Genomic DNA, 16,314 nt, shown 5'->3' on the forward strand with positions numbered 1-16,314 from the left:
TTGGCTAATTTGTGTAGGGAGTCATAATTTTGAGTCTGCCTGTGATTTAAGGTTTTCGTACTCTCACCAGAGTTTTTTGTGCTCTTATTTGAGTAATGCTAAATTGTGGTTAAGATTGCCAATTGTTTTATTTTTGTTTTGTACATTTTCCTCAAGTTAATTTACTTGTTGTGTCAACGATCGTAGTAATTCTCTGATGTCAGCTACATATGACTGATTTGTCACCTTAAAGAAACAAATGCAAGGTATAAGTAGAATAGTGTTAATATCAGTTATGTAGTAAACCCTTGCTTTCACCAACATGAATAAGTCCACAAAGATTAGACACTATTCAAAAATGAAGGGCTGCATGAAGAATATGGATAATGAACAGTAATTATTCTCACAAAGTCCATAAAACAGTACAAATTAGGAGCAAAGCAAACATGGATCTCCGAATCATCAGAGATGGGATCAGGTGCCATGGAGGAGTGCGCATCCCCAGTCGACCGGTCACACCCGCCGTGTGCTTCTTGTCAGTTAGCTCTCTTGCGTAATAGAAGCTGTTTACCTCTGTGGCAAACCTGTGAAACCACATAAACTAATGTAATGTAAGAGGCTGGAAGCAATCTTTTCCTTTGATTAATTGTACCGATTCACTTAACGTAATGTATTGAGTTGAATGGAATTTCCTAGCTTATTTTTTTTTAAATCTTATACGCTTGAGGCATTACGAAAATAGGTAAAACTAGAGGTACTGTGACCAATCAGCTCACTAAATGATACCCCGCCTCCCATATGAATATAATGGCCGTGTCCATGTTTTGCTCTGGAAAATCAAAAATATATGTCAGATCAAGAAGTAAAATAGGAGGTGCACAATGGCAATATGTAATAAAGATTCTGTGAAAGTTTCATTAAATTTGCTTCAATGGTATGAGAGGAGTTGCGGATAAGAGATGGGTACCCCAAAGCGTTACAGACGGACGAACAGACGTACAGACGAACGGACATACCGATTACTATATACCCTCCCACTTCTCAAGCGGGGATGGGGGGGGTATAACAAACATATACAAACTTGATTTTTATTCTAAATACGTATTCATGAAGGAGGAAGGTCTATCACATGTACATACAAGAAAATGTTATGAATGGCATTATATAAGTTTAAATGATGAAACTGAAGAAAAACGAATTTTAAAGGATTTTCTTCCATTCATTATGACATCTTGCTTTTGACTTAAAAGACAAACCATGTTCAATTCGTCAAAATGAGAGAGAGAGGGGGGGGGAATTAATATGTTTCAGTATACTTTATATTTGTGCTGATACTAAGTGTAGATTTCTTGGTGTTACATATTTTCTCTTTTGCTCGTTTAAGTATCAGTTAAGTAGAGTTATGTGTTTTGGGGGAAAACAGTAACTTGATTGTTTCTAAAATTGTTACTTGATTAAGACAGGTGCTGTTAATTCTTTGAAAATGCTTTGGCATTTAATATTTTATGTTCTTTTCTATACAGTAATTCAAAAAATCAATACTCTCCATTCACTAGAGGCAGTTCATCATAAACGTATAAACCATTAAATGTTTACATTAATTTTCTTCACGAAGGTATATCGTAGTATCAAAATATTAGAAAACAAATGAAGGGGCAGCATTTAATAAAAAACAATCAAACAATCAAATAAAAATTCTGTTCGAAAGTCAATAAATCATATATCGTCTTCCTCCTGAGAATTTTTAAAATGATTGTAAATGAGTATTTTAAATGCAGGGAAAATTTAAAATAAATAACTCTCTTAAGAAGTATGGTATTTTAATTCATAAAGTTTATTGCCTAATTAAAAAAATGGGTCTCACGTATATCAAATACTTACAGCAACGATATTAAGTGAATTGTATCAATATTTTTATGTCACATGTGCAGCTATTTTGGTATATTGAAGAACTGAATTAAGGAAAAAAGCTACATACAAAACATAAATTGAAGTCTCTTCCATAAAATGGAATTCAAACATTTACACACATTAAAAGATGTTTGAAAATTTATTTTATTCACTGAAACACAGGGGTGGACATAATTTCATAGTTATCCAGAAATTAAAACGATAAAATCGATTTTTTGTCTATTCAGTTACATGAATCATTGAGAAATATTGATTAATTCCAACCTCAGATGATGTTTGAATTATATCCCTTTGTAATGTGCTGAAATCAACACTGGATTTGAATGGATTTTAATTATGACCTACATTGCATGTATTTACTCTTGATTTGTTATTGCAAGGAGAGACAAAATTTAAAGAGTCATTTTATATAATATACAACTCCTATCCGTGAATCTTTTAATAATTTTACTAAATGGCAACACCTTTCATTTACTTATGTCATTATGTGCATTTTAATAAAAAGTCATGTATTATTTCTTGAGTCTGGAAATAGCGAAGACAAGTCTCGTTCACTTCGAGCTCCTCAGGACTCTGAGTTCGGAGGCCAACACGACCTGTCCGACTCAATCACACTTAATATTTCTGTTTGTTGATTCTGGTTAACTGTTACCAACTTTGAATCTATTCTTATAAATACGGAACAATTTATCATTTGTTTTATCTAGTCATTTAGAAAACTGGTTGGTTGACTGGAAGGAAACGACGTGTGGCAGTAAAAGAGGTTTGTACCACGCCACGTTTACAGATTTGGTCACCACAGACCTTCTTTATTTATAGTGAATTCTAGAAATAAGTCTGGTACCTGTAACCAGAGAACGCTGAAATTCTGCGTGTGGTAGTTCCTGTTTTCTCCAGTCGGTAAACTTGTTTTGATTACTTTTATAGGATTTTGTTTCTTTTTGTCTGTATACTTGTTTTGTGTTAGGTAAGTGGATATTATACAGTTATTGCTGTTTTGTGAGTTCGAGAACAATAATTTAGCCATCTTTGAAGTACAATATTCACTTCGCCCTTCGGACTAGGTGAATATTGTACTTCGAAGATGGCTTAATCATTGTATTGACCTGAAAAAACAGCAATAATCATTTTATATATGATTCACTGATAAAATGATACAGCTCATTACTTGTTTGCATTTAGTTAAGTCATAGCCAAATACAAGTACAAGAGAGAGGCAGAATGAAAATGTAAATACACCTTACTAGTCGCATCAATTTGAAATGTTCTTTTTTCAATTTAAGTTGCCATAAAAAAATATAATGTCAGTCTTTTTTTTATAGGATAGATTTTGAAAGGACGAAGTTTTATCAGGGAAAACTCAGACTGCAAAAAAGTAAAAAATTGTTGTTCAGTAAAATTATTGGAGGGGGGCTGCATCCCCTTTTACCACCCTCACCCGAAAATATATATTCGCTTATGTTTTGTTGACCTCTGAAAAAAGGGCACAGTCGTTTACACTAAATAGCTTCCTAAAACAATTTGTTATCAATTCAGAATTACCCGATCTTTTTTTTAGATCAATGTACAGGAAATAAATCCTTGTATTCACCTGGAACGTCACGTGCAGGTCAATACAACGTAATAATTTTCTAACATAGTTGGATCTAAGCCAATCAGAAAGATGGAAATTATTCAATCATATAATACATTCTGTTATTTGGTATTCTAGAAAAGTCGTTTAATTTATTTTAGTGCATAGGGCATAGAGTATACGAGGGGCTAGGGGCTTAGCACGGTAAATGTGAGTGGTCAGTTTGTGTCTAGGACCGGAGCATACGGAGGGGCGGCGGTGGTACTACTGGTAAGTCAGACCAATGGTAGAGCCTAAGCCACAGTCTAACGGATGGATAGACGACTACAGCCCCGTGGTGCTTATATTTGTGTTGAATAAGTGAACAGTTGTCAGACAAACTACCAATGTGGTTTATTCAAGAAACATTTCGAAAGTTGTATTACAGTAAAAAGTATTTGGCGTGTAAATTCTATTTTGAGCTTTTTTTTAAACGACTTGAATTTAATTTCTTTAACTTATTTGTGTGAGAGTTTGTGAATATGGTGTATGTTATTTGTTTGTGTGTGTTTTTTTTTTTTTGGTTTGTTTATGCATTTATTTGATCTGTAAAATAAATTAATTTTTGTTTAATTGATTCTACAGTGTTTCGTTTTTTCCGGGACTTACACAAAATCCAAAGAACTCATCACGTTAAGATATTGAGTTAATTCGTTAAGATATTTATCAATTAGTGAGAGGCTATTTTGCAATTTGTGTTCTGAATAAATCATTATATAAACACTGGAGTATTGAATTTGTTTTAATAATTGTTTTAGGACCATTTGTAAAGATAAAGATGTTTATTCATTGGATATTATAAATAATATTAACTCTATTGCCAAATTTTCACAATTTTAAAAAATAGGTTCAATGGGAATAACTTCATAAATTTGATTAATGAGTAATACACCTATTGATATCTTGATTTAATTTGCTAAGATACTAATTAATTAGTAGGAAGCTAATCAATGAGTGATACAACTTTAACGATAGTTTAGTTAGTTTGAACATATTTTATTGTATAAATACTATACAAATGGTTTGAACACAAGTTCTAACAACTTACTAGGTTCTCACCATACAACTGTCAATATATATACATTGGGAAAAAAAGTGAAAAAGAAATATTGATGTACATACATGTTTGTTAAACAGAACATACATTTGTTACATATGATAAATATATAACTATGTAGAGTTTAAGTGTTAGGAAGTAATAATTAATTAAATCTACCAGAATCTCTTATAAAGTTTTGAACTGATTGAAAAATATATTTATTGATTTCTACATTTTGAGACACGTCTCCCCACAGAAGTAAATGGCAATCAATTATGTTCAATTTAATATTTGGTTTCGGAAGACAGTAAATCTCTGAATAGCTTTTCTCTAGCATGTTGGTACTTTTTGCAAACAAAGAAAAAATGATGTGGGTCTTCTGGTGTACCACATGAACAATTAGGACTCTCAATAATGTTTCTTTTATAAAGACCATAATTAAAAATGCAATTGTGTCGTAGTTTAGTATGTATGATGTTAGGTCATTTATTACCATGGGAGAAATAAGAAGGGGGTCTGCTGGTTTTTTATGTATGTTGTTTTTAAAGCTACTAAAAGATATGCTATTTCTAGTGGTAATACTCAGACTATTCCATTGGTTTATTGTATCAGGAACAAAAGATTTCTTAAATATTTCTAGTCTACATCTAGGAATAGTGTAATCCTCTCTGTTGCGTGTGTCGTACTTTGATTCATTACGTCTTGTTGCGGGAAAAATACTTTTTTAATAATCGGGTACTAAGTTGTGGTGTACTTTATTCATAGTATTTAGTTTTGCTACTTTTCGCCTATCTGCAAGAGGTTCCGATCCTGTTTCTAAATATAGTGCATCTCTTGAAGCGATAATTAGTAACCCTGTAATTATTCTTGCAGCATAAAGCTGCACCTTTTCTAATCGTTCAACATCTTGTAAAGAACACCCATCCCAAACTATAGAACAATATTCAAGCAGCGGTCTAATAAAAGTTATGTACATTTTAGATAAAGTTTTTCTACAGATATTGTATTTCAGCTTTTTTAAAATACCTTATCTTTGGTAAGCCTGTTTAATTATATGGTCTATATGATCAGACCAATTAAGATTTTGGCTCAAAAGTAATTCTAAATGCTTATGAGAGGTTATGTATTCTAGATTACATCGTTGAAATTGTAATTTTGGGAGATAATGATTGGATTTTAATGTACAGAATAATGCTTTTGTTTTAGATGGGTTAAATTTCATAAGCCATTTGGAAGGCCACTTATCCAGAATATCTAAATCATGATTTAAAGTATATTCTATAGTTGCAACATTATAAGAGGAACTTTGCAACGAGTTGTCATCTGCAAACAATCTACACAATGAAATCATGTTCTGATACATCATTCACATAAATCAAAAAAAGTAAAGGGCCAAGAACAGATCCTTGTGGTACACCAGCGTGAATGTTTCTCTTAGACGAAAAAATATCTTTGTACATAACTTTCTGTCCTCTACTACATAGGTAACTCTCTATCCAGGTAAGAATATTTCCACATAAACCATATGTTTTTAATTTAAAAAGTAAACCCTTATGCCACACTCTGTTGAACGCTTTAGACTGATCACAAAATATCATGCAACAAAATTTTCCTTCGTCGGTATTCTTAATTATAGTGTGATAAGTTTCAAGTTATTGGTAAACAGTTGAGTGACCTGGCTAAAAACCTCCTTGAAATTTGTAGAATAAATTATCTTGATGAAAGTAATTGTACACATGTTTAAAAACAATTTGTTCCATAATTTTGCTGACACAGCTCAACAATGATACCGGTTTATAATTAGTAGCTACTGAAGGATCATCTTCTTGAAACAACGGTAATACATGAGCGACTTTCCATTTATGTGGAAATACATTTTCTGCCAGCGACTTATTAAATAACCAACACAGCGGTTTAGACACAGAATTAATAGTAGATTTTAACATCTTGTGGCTTATTGCATCAGGACCTATTGCTTTATTAACAGGGAGTATTGATATTATATCGACAAATTCTTGCTCAGTAATTAATATTTCACTTAGTGTGTCATTGCATAGGTAATACTGTTGTGGTAATTGTTTGTTAGAGTCATCAACATTGGATATAGAAGAAAAATACTTGTTTAACACATCGACCTTATCATCGTCTGAGAAAGCTATGTTTTCTTCTCCGCTATCAGAAATGTATTGTTAGGGTGGAATATCTTTGTTTGATTTTATATGAAAGGCATCTCTTAACATTTTCCAGTATAATTTAGTATTATAAACGCTCGCTTCTGATAACTGAAGGTCCATGTTGTCATAATAATTCAATATAACGATATTGAAATAATTTGTTAAGATATGTATTAATTAGTGGGAGGCTATTTCATGATAAGTGTTTTGTATAAATCATTATATGAACACTTGAGTATTGCATATATTGCTGAGGTTTCGTATACATAATCAATTAAACATTTGAGTATTTTATATATTGCTAAGTATTCTCTGTAATGATTTGAAATTTTATATAGGAGCTGTGGCACGCAGAGTCTCAGAATTTCTCAACACTCTATAGGATAAAAGTCATTGATACCCTAAACTGAAATCAGGCAAAAATTGGTTGCTATGCTTTATAGTTACCATGGCAACATGTCTTCAATTTCGAAAAATGGGATTATTTAAAGACGTACAACACACTGGGGGAGATAACTCTTGCGATTTCAATTGAACGTTTGACGTGACGTCAAATTAACGTCAAAAGTAAAGCGTCAAAATGACGAGTAAAACGATCCCGATGTATATCAATCTTGAAAGAAAATTGGGATAAGGGGCTTGGCTGTGATTGTGCGTACCATACTCAATCAATAAGTATTTTTTAATTAACCCGATTAAACCCCGTAAAAAGCAAGACATAAAATACCATCCCTTAATTGTCATCTCCCTCGGGAGATGACACATTAAGATTGTATGCCGGAAGTGAAGTACTAGTGTAAGCCTCCATTAATCTTTCGGGAGTCCTCGATGTTTTACAGAGTTCCAAGTAGCCTGTAAACTGGTTTTCTTTTAGAAGAACTAGCTTAGGAGTGTGTGATCTACTTTCGGTTTAGGCCTATTTGAAAGCCAAGGAAAATTTAGAAAAGAAGTACGATGCTTATAAATATCTATAGTTTCTGTGTGTCGTATATATATTGATCCTCAATACTATGCCTTATTAAATGGGTAAGCCACACAAGGAGAATTGACAATGACGTGATTTCCATATATAAATTTGTTGACGGGAAGGGAAAACTTGTTCTCGCACAAAAGAACAAGCTTACAAGTAGATTCTGCAAAAAATGAATGAAGAGTGGTCAACGCTAATTGTATTTTAATTTTTTAGTCTGTAATTGGATTTATTAAATTAATTCCTGTCAAACTTTAATGATTAGCTGCTTTTAAATGAATGATAATTATTGTTGATAATTCCGTATTGTGTTAAGAAAATATAGTTCAAGGAAAGTATTTGAATTTTAGTAAATTGTAAACACCCAGAACCACAAAGACCGCTAGAATGAAATTTCACCAAAAATCGCCTTGGATGCTCTCGCAGACGTCCATGCTTTCCATATACATACTGCGGCCAAAAGAAACTGCGTGCTTTACTGTGGAGTTTGCTGAATAAGTCATTTGGGAACTTCAGGTGTAATAATCCATATACTAGTATTCATTGCATTAAAATATCTCCCTTTCTGTTTTATTTCTTTGACATTATTGATACCAAAGAGATGACATTTCAGGCTTTCTGGAAAGCCAAACTTGTGTTTATTTCATTTCAGATACAATAAATTGTATTTTTGATCAAAGAGCAGCATTTTTTTTTATTCTGAAAATTTTATTTTACATTGCCGAAATTCTCATTATGTACAATTGGCTATATAACATTCCGATTAATGGTCTTCATTACAATTTGTGCATATACGATATAAATATTGTTTTTCTTCTTTAATTAAATAAAACAACAATAAATAAACAAAAAAATCGATGTTGTTCTCAGACCCTTACTGATCAAAGAGGAACAACTCTGAAAATGTAGGAGATGTTTATTTTCCTCCCTTATTCACGGTTTTCCACAGAATCAGATACATTTACAGCAAGACCTGATAAATCCGAGAATTGAATACTATAGACCTCATATACACAATGTAAGTATAGAATTGAAAAGAATTGTTATTTTATACTGAAGTTATCTGCATTGATGAATATCCTATTTCAGCAAATCGTTTGACTTTCTGTCAACAATGTCGGTTCGCATTTCCTCGAATCAAAACAAAACGTAGCCTATAAGATTTTAAAAAAATATCAAAGTGCGATTTGATATAAATTGAAATAGATGAAGAGTTCAATGGTTGATATTTTGAAGTTAATGTGGACGAATACTGAATTTTCATTTTAACTTTAGAAGCGACGACATTGAAAGAAATGTGTACAATATCATGAGGGGTGTACATCTAGATACAAGTGTCGATGTATCCCCACGGCCACATACTGTCTCGTTTGAAATAATGACATGAAAGAAACTACAATTATTCCATTTATATCACCGGAGAGTTGAGCATACACCATTTTTTTAATGAATGAAATTAAAGAAATAAAATTAAAAATCAACATATTCAAGTTCAACAAAACATGAATTCGTATTCAGGTTTCATGTGATATGGAATGCATAACGCATACATATATAGACTAAACTCTAAAATCCTTCAGTAATTTTTTCCTGATACATATAAAAAGAGTAGTCAATATTTATTCTGCATTCATGAATTTTAAAACTAATGCATACCTCCGGGATTCAAATGACGAAATACCAGTATATTTGCACTGTAAACGACGTTTCGTCAAACGCTACTGGTCTGCAACGCAAAAAAGGAAGGGGTGGGGGTGATAGGGGTATTCAAAAATTGCCTAAAAATCTACATTTAAATACGCTTTATATATGAGAACTTTTAAATTTGTAAGTTAATATATTTTTGAAGCAAAAGCAATATTCCAATTTAATTTTTTCAATGTGTATTTGTAGATTCATATAACAAAGTGATCGACCCCCGTCTGAAAGACGCGAGAAAACGTGATTTATTGAGAAAGGGGAGGGGGTAGTTTTCCGCTATTAAATCAAAACTGGTCGTACAGAAATTATACAAAAAATTATGAAGATTATTTTTACTACCAGCTACCTAAAGAAAGTTTTTTTTACCAAAATTACACGACAGTTTTTTTCAAAAAAAAATTTTGAATTTGAAAAATACGCAATTTTCAAGGCTTAGATAATTCATAGTTTTTCAGTTTAAGGTCTATAAAAATTATTTTGATGATATGTATATCAAAAAGATGACTATGTTTTTGTGTTAAATGGTTAAGGGAATAAGCCAATGAAATTTGACATTTATATCTAACCTGGCTTTTTTGAAAATCAAGGTTTAAGTAGTTCATTGATTAAAATTTTTCTCTCCTTGTAAACAAGTAAAGGGGGGTAACTTTTGGAAGTTCCTGTCCAAAAACCACTCAAACGATTTTGTCCAAAATGTGCATACATGCAGTAGATATAGTCATGTACTAAATATACAAAAATAACGAAAATTAAACGACAGGAATTTTTTGGGGTAGGTGTGTTGTACATCCTTAACATGTTTAGAGCCCCATAGTTATCATTTGCGGCAAAGCAAACAATTGGCAATGACTGTTTCCAAACGTTGAAGGTCAGATGTCTCAAATGCATGATAAACATGTCTGGTAAATCAACTATTACATACGTTACTATGGAAACAAAGTATTCAAAAGTAAAAAAAAAAATGTACATTGAATTTTATAAAGTCACACGTAAAAATAAAAAGCAATTATAGGATAAAATGTGACAAAATAATAGAAAAAGGAGCCTTGAAACATATACAAAGAACAAAATATGATATTTCCTTTTGGTTGGTAATGGTTGCCAAGGTTTTATACCACAAAGAGCCTTCAAAGTAACACTCTGTATGTATAAATCTGATCCTATCTTTTAAAAAAAGCATATTTCCTCATAACTAATGATCAATTTTAAAAGATGTTGTTGTGCTCCTAGTTTTCCCATTTGAAAGACTTTAGATTAGATTCTTTAAATAGAGCGTTGCTATGGAAATAAGCAGAAAATATATGCTTAAAAACCTGAAAAATATTTTCTTTCCTTGGATACGTACCCTTAAATGTAGATTCCCAAAACTTTTATGATTGATATTTATTAACAGCTAACCTGACTTTTAATTTTGACTATCATCCAATCTCTAAGTTGATGCAAGAAGTTGGCACACAGGGTTTAATATTGATATAAAGTTCACAAAATCGAACATTTTCCCTTCTTGGTTACCATAGCAACAGTGTTGTTTTCTTCATCAAATTTTATCACTATATGATATTCAACCTCAGTTCTAACAGATAAGTACTATTCAAGCTGAGTCCTTTAATTTGTTTCTTGATTATATGGGAATTTAATTCTTAATGCAGCGAAAAATAATTCACTTTTAAGCACTGGTACTTTTTTCCATGGTAACACTGCAAAGTAGCAATTAAACCCAATTTTCTTATGGTTTTGGTGATGCAAGGTCCTAAGGATGCATATTTGCCAGTCTTGAATTTTCATGTTTTTCCTCAAGACAGTAACATTAACCCAATCTTAGTTACTGGTTTTGCATGGTTACACTGTGTTACCATGACAACAATAAAAGTTATTTTGCTTATACTTATATACTTAAGGTCAAACATTTTCATTATTTTTTCTTAAGTCGTTGATTGAGTTTGAGCATGTAACACCTACCATTAGTGAATACGGCGTGTTTTTCAGCATATTTCAGCATTTTAAATGTATTCCAAATGTACCCTTGGTAACCACTTACTTATAGATATATTCTACACAGTTTCTTTACAGTATAAGTGACATCAAGGTGTCATGTTTTTGTGAGAATGGTTTGTTTGCTTTTTCTAGTTTTTATTAAGCCAGTCAAGATTGAAAGTGGCTGAAAATCTCGATTTTTTATACTTTTCCGGCTGTTGCCATAGCAACCGAGACACTTAGCAACGAAATTTTGTTTGATATTTGTTTCTGGTGTCAAGTACAAAGCATGGGTGAAGTTTCTTCAAAATCGATGACCATGCGTGGCAACAAAGTTCAAGTGGTTACAGAGAATGGCTATTAAACTTTGATTTTTGTAGGACCAGTTGTAAAGTTAAAGATATTTATTCATTTAAAGAATTACAAAACCCGCTCAACCTTTAACCTTGTTATCATTAACAAACATAAGATCACAAAGATTGGACGATTTACAGTAGTCAGCATCTGAATACGTAATAATTTTGTTGATGCAAAATTTGAAACTCGACTTATCTCTCTTGTCTTAGAGAAGTTGTTTAACCTTTCTAACACACGGGAAACCGCAAAATTTATAATAGGTAATTTAAGAGGCTGGAAGCAATCTTTTTTTTTTTTTTTGATTAATTGAATAGATACAGTTAGTGTTATGAATTAAATGGAATTTCACAACTTATTCATTTTTAAATAAGCTTGAGGCATTAGGAAATAGGTAACTCAAACATATACAAGCTCATTTTTTCACGTTTTCATGAAGGAGGGTGGTGGCGGTGTTTTATTGATTGTACGTTTAAGAATATCTGATTATTAACATTAGATAAGTTTAAATAATGAAACTGAAGAAAAACGAATCTTACAGGATTTTCTTTTATCCTTTATAACATCTTGCTATTGCCTAAACAGACAAACCATGTCCAATTCTTTAACATCAGAGAGAGAGAGAGAGGGGGGGGGGAGGTGGAGAGCGAGTAAACAATGGTAAGACCAAAGAGAGAAAAAAAGATCAATTTTCATGACTCAGGGTCAAAGGTCAATCTCAAAAAGGAGGATTTAGATGGAAATTTAATTAAACTTAAACTTTTTCCTGCGTTCTAACTAATATTCATGTTTAAATAACAAATGAATAAACAAATTACGGTTCTGGTCGATAATAAGTAGCATCACATGAATTGATTAATTAAAAATGGACAGAAGGTCAACGTTCAAGGTCACAATGGTATATAAATTTGGCATTTTTGTGCCCCGGTATTCATTTTTATAAGATGTCTCTAGTAGCCTTTGCAATGAAAATATACATACATGTAGCAGCTCCCTGTGGTATCATGTGGTATAAAGAAGACCCCCATTGATCTGGAGGTCAAAGTTCAAGTTAATAATTTCATATATTCGGTGTGTTTTAACATTTTATTATTGTGCGATATTTCAAGACTCCTTCGATCTTTTTAAAATTAACTTTACGTTAACCTTAAATTATCGATATATCTAACAATTAAAAAAGGATAGCAAAACCAAGCGAATGAGCCATATAAGATCTTTAAAAAAGTCCAATAACTCAACCGTGATTGGTTACATTTTTTGCTATTCTAAACGAAGTGCGTGTCTTGCAGAAAATAATGATACATGTATAGACCATGGGAGTTAGAGAATTTATTGAAAACAATCAAACAAATAAAAAAAAATAGTTTGAGAATTCATCGAATCATACACCGTTTTCCTCTTTGTATTTTTAAATGAATGTAAAATCCGTATTCTAAATGCTAAATGAGACAAGAAAACACTCTGAGAAAAAACAAGATTGTAGTTTTATTCACCAGGTTTATTGTGTATTAAGTAAAGAAGCACGGGTATACTGTTCATTCCTACAGCGACGATAATAAGACCGATTTTAATCAATATTTTCATATCACACGTGCAGCTATTTGGCATTTCCAAGAACTGAATTAAGGAAAACAGATATAAACAAACCATGAATGGAATTCTCTTCGTAATTACGATTAAAAAAATATTTAAATGCATATAAATCTGTTTAATCCTGATTTATTTAATGAAACATAAGAGTATATAATTATCTATAGTTATCTAGAAATAAAAACGGTCCAATTCAGTTTTTTGTCTATACAGTTTCATGAATTATTGAGAAAGAGTTAAATTGAGACATCTGACCGTACATGATGTATAAATTGTTTCCCTTGTACTGTGTTGAAAATGACACTGAAGATTTATTCATGAAGTTACTCTATGTGAAGAGATACAAGGGTGATTCCTCATTAATTTCGCTCTTATTGTATCTATTGTATGTATTATTGTCATGTTATGTTTTTACATTTAACTTTTTATTCAGTGGATGCTGAATGTTATGTACGCTACTTAATATCATTTAAGTTTTAGTTTAGTGGATAGTGAATGTTATAAGTATGTACATGACTTGATAGCATTGATGTTTTAATTTAGTTAATTCAAGGTGAAACATATGGAAATAACAACAGTAATCAAGATCAAAAGTCCATAGAACAATACAAAATAGGAGCAGAGCAAATACATGTACAGACCTTCAATAAACCAGAGGTAGGATCAGGTGCTATGGAGGAGTGAGCACCCCCTGCCGACCCATCACACCACTCGTCGTGTGTTCCTTATCATGATCGGTAATAAAAAAAATCCATCGTCAATTCAGTGTATAAATAATGGACTAACAATTAGTATGTAAAACGGTCAGGCAGCATTGGACTCAATAAGAAATTGTATTTGTTGACAAGGTCATTGTATCGACCATAGAACTTACGAGAGGAAAAGATGACTTTAAACGAGGCTGCTGATATACTCGTTTGTCAATTATTTACCTCGTTTAAGAAATTGTCATATGTAGAGCATGTTCCTGTGTCTCGAATCAACTGAGATAGATAAACTGTGCGAGATATAAACTCAGTATGTAGGTGATGAATGAATATAGCTGTATAGGTTAGGGAAGATAACGATTAAAAAGTTAAAGTCATGCATGAATTTTATCATAGAACTCGGTTGTTATAATCACGTCTTTTTTAAAAAATATAATATATAATATGGATTTCGTTTTACTAAATTATATGCATGTTTTACTAACCCGTGCACTATAAAGTAAGAAACCCGCCGAATCCCCACCCCAAGCTCTTCAGCCTTTACGGTAGCAGATCGCATATTTAGATTCTATCTCAGATCGATTCAATCGATGTCAAGCATAATATATTTCTGATTTAATACTGGATGCCTGGTAAGATGTTCATTAATCTTGTAATTCATTTACTCGTTTAATTTATGTAACGATCTACTGGCAGTCGTTTGAATATCTTATTTAATTATTACTTTTCGTAAATGTTGAAATGTCTTTATGTTTCGTGTTTGTCTATGTGTATTGTTTTGTATGAGTGTTGTGACAGTGTTTTTCTATTTTCTAGGTTTTTCTTTATATCCATTAAAATATTTAAAACGACCGAACCAGTTTTGTTTTTGAATCCTTCGAACAAGACCGTGACCCTGTGACATAAAGAATAAACCATAAATCATTAATTTTATTTTTTAATAAATTAGTAATGTTTGTGTAACCAATAATATGTCCAGGCGGCGCAAACTCGAACACGACCTTTATGCGACCTATGTGTAACTGAGAAAAAACCTCTTTTGATATGAACATTTGACATCCAAAAATCTCGTTAATTCAGGTATGTGTCGGGACAAAATTGTTTAACAAACTATGAAATTTTCAATTCATTCTGGAAGTTCTATGAAATTTTATCGTAAAATTTACATGGAATGTCCAAATAAATGAGGCCTTGAAAATGATGTCACAAGAGGGGAGGGGTTTCTTTTTCCAACATTCTATCACGTTTTAACCCCAGAAAAAACTGGTATAGGCCTAAGAAATGTTTAAACTGGCAACAGAGAAATAATATGCATACAGAATACTTGTCTTTTAATGTCAAAATAGATTCAGAGAGAAAAAGGATACACAGTTAATGTCGATCTGTAGTCAAGGTGTGAAGTATCAATCGCGTCAAAAAAATGACATTGCTGTGTTGTAGATATTAAACTCCCAAAAGCAAAGTATACCGGCAATCAAGCGAGGAACCTTCCCAATGTATAAATCCATTTGGAATACATCTATTATATTCATTGAAATCCGCTGACATTGTAGAGTCATATAAAAGGCGGGTTTAAGTCCTTACTCAGCTCCAGGGAATCTCATAAAGAAGTGTATCAGGTAGAAGAAGAGGACATTGAAAAACAATGACGTTGTCGGACGTCATGAAAATAAACGACGACAGCGCCGGGTGATTATATATTGTCGTTTTCATTTTATTATAATTTGGCAAATAATAAGTATTAAGGTAAAATTTTCAACATTTCTTTATTTTTTTTTTTTTCATGTTCCATATAAATTTTGAAACCACAGACCACATGGTACTAATTGTATAGCCTCAGTCCACAAACTTTTTGATAACCCCTCGTATTATACCTGAAATTCTAAGAAATTAAGCCTTACTTTTGGATATGTGATACAAATTCCTCATAAGTATAAATAGAACCATTTTTATCTGTAAGCTCATTAATAAATCTAATATTCAGGTCATACATATTTTTGTTATTAATGACTTTCCCATCAATGACAACTTTGGGAACTTTAGAAAATTGATATGTCTTTTGCATTCTTACATAGACTAGAGTGTTTATCATTTGATCCAAAACTAGTTTTATTTTCTTCATGATATTTTCAATATATTCAATGCCGCATATAAATATTTTTATCAAACCTATTTAAGTTAAACAAAATTGTAAACCTTTATCTGACAGAATGAGCTGTCTCATCCAAAAAAAATAAGTGATGCAGTGAAAACTTTAAGATATATCATTTTTAGTTCACTTCTTCATATTTTTTTTTTACTAA

Source organism: Saccostrea cucullata, unplaced genomic scaffold, assembly GCF_032062105.1.
Source record: "Saccostrea cucullata isolate Sc308-1 unplaced genomic scaffold, CSIRO_AGI_Scuc_v1 ctg1955, whole genome shotgun sequence".
Taxonomy (NCBI): domain Eukaryota; kingdom Metazoa; phylum Mollusca; class Bivalvia; order Ostreida; family Ostreidae; genus Saccostrea; species Saccostrea cuccullata.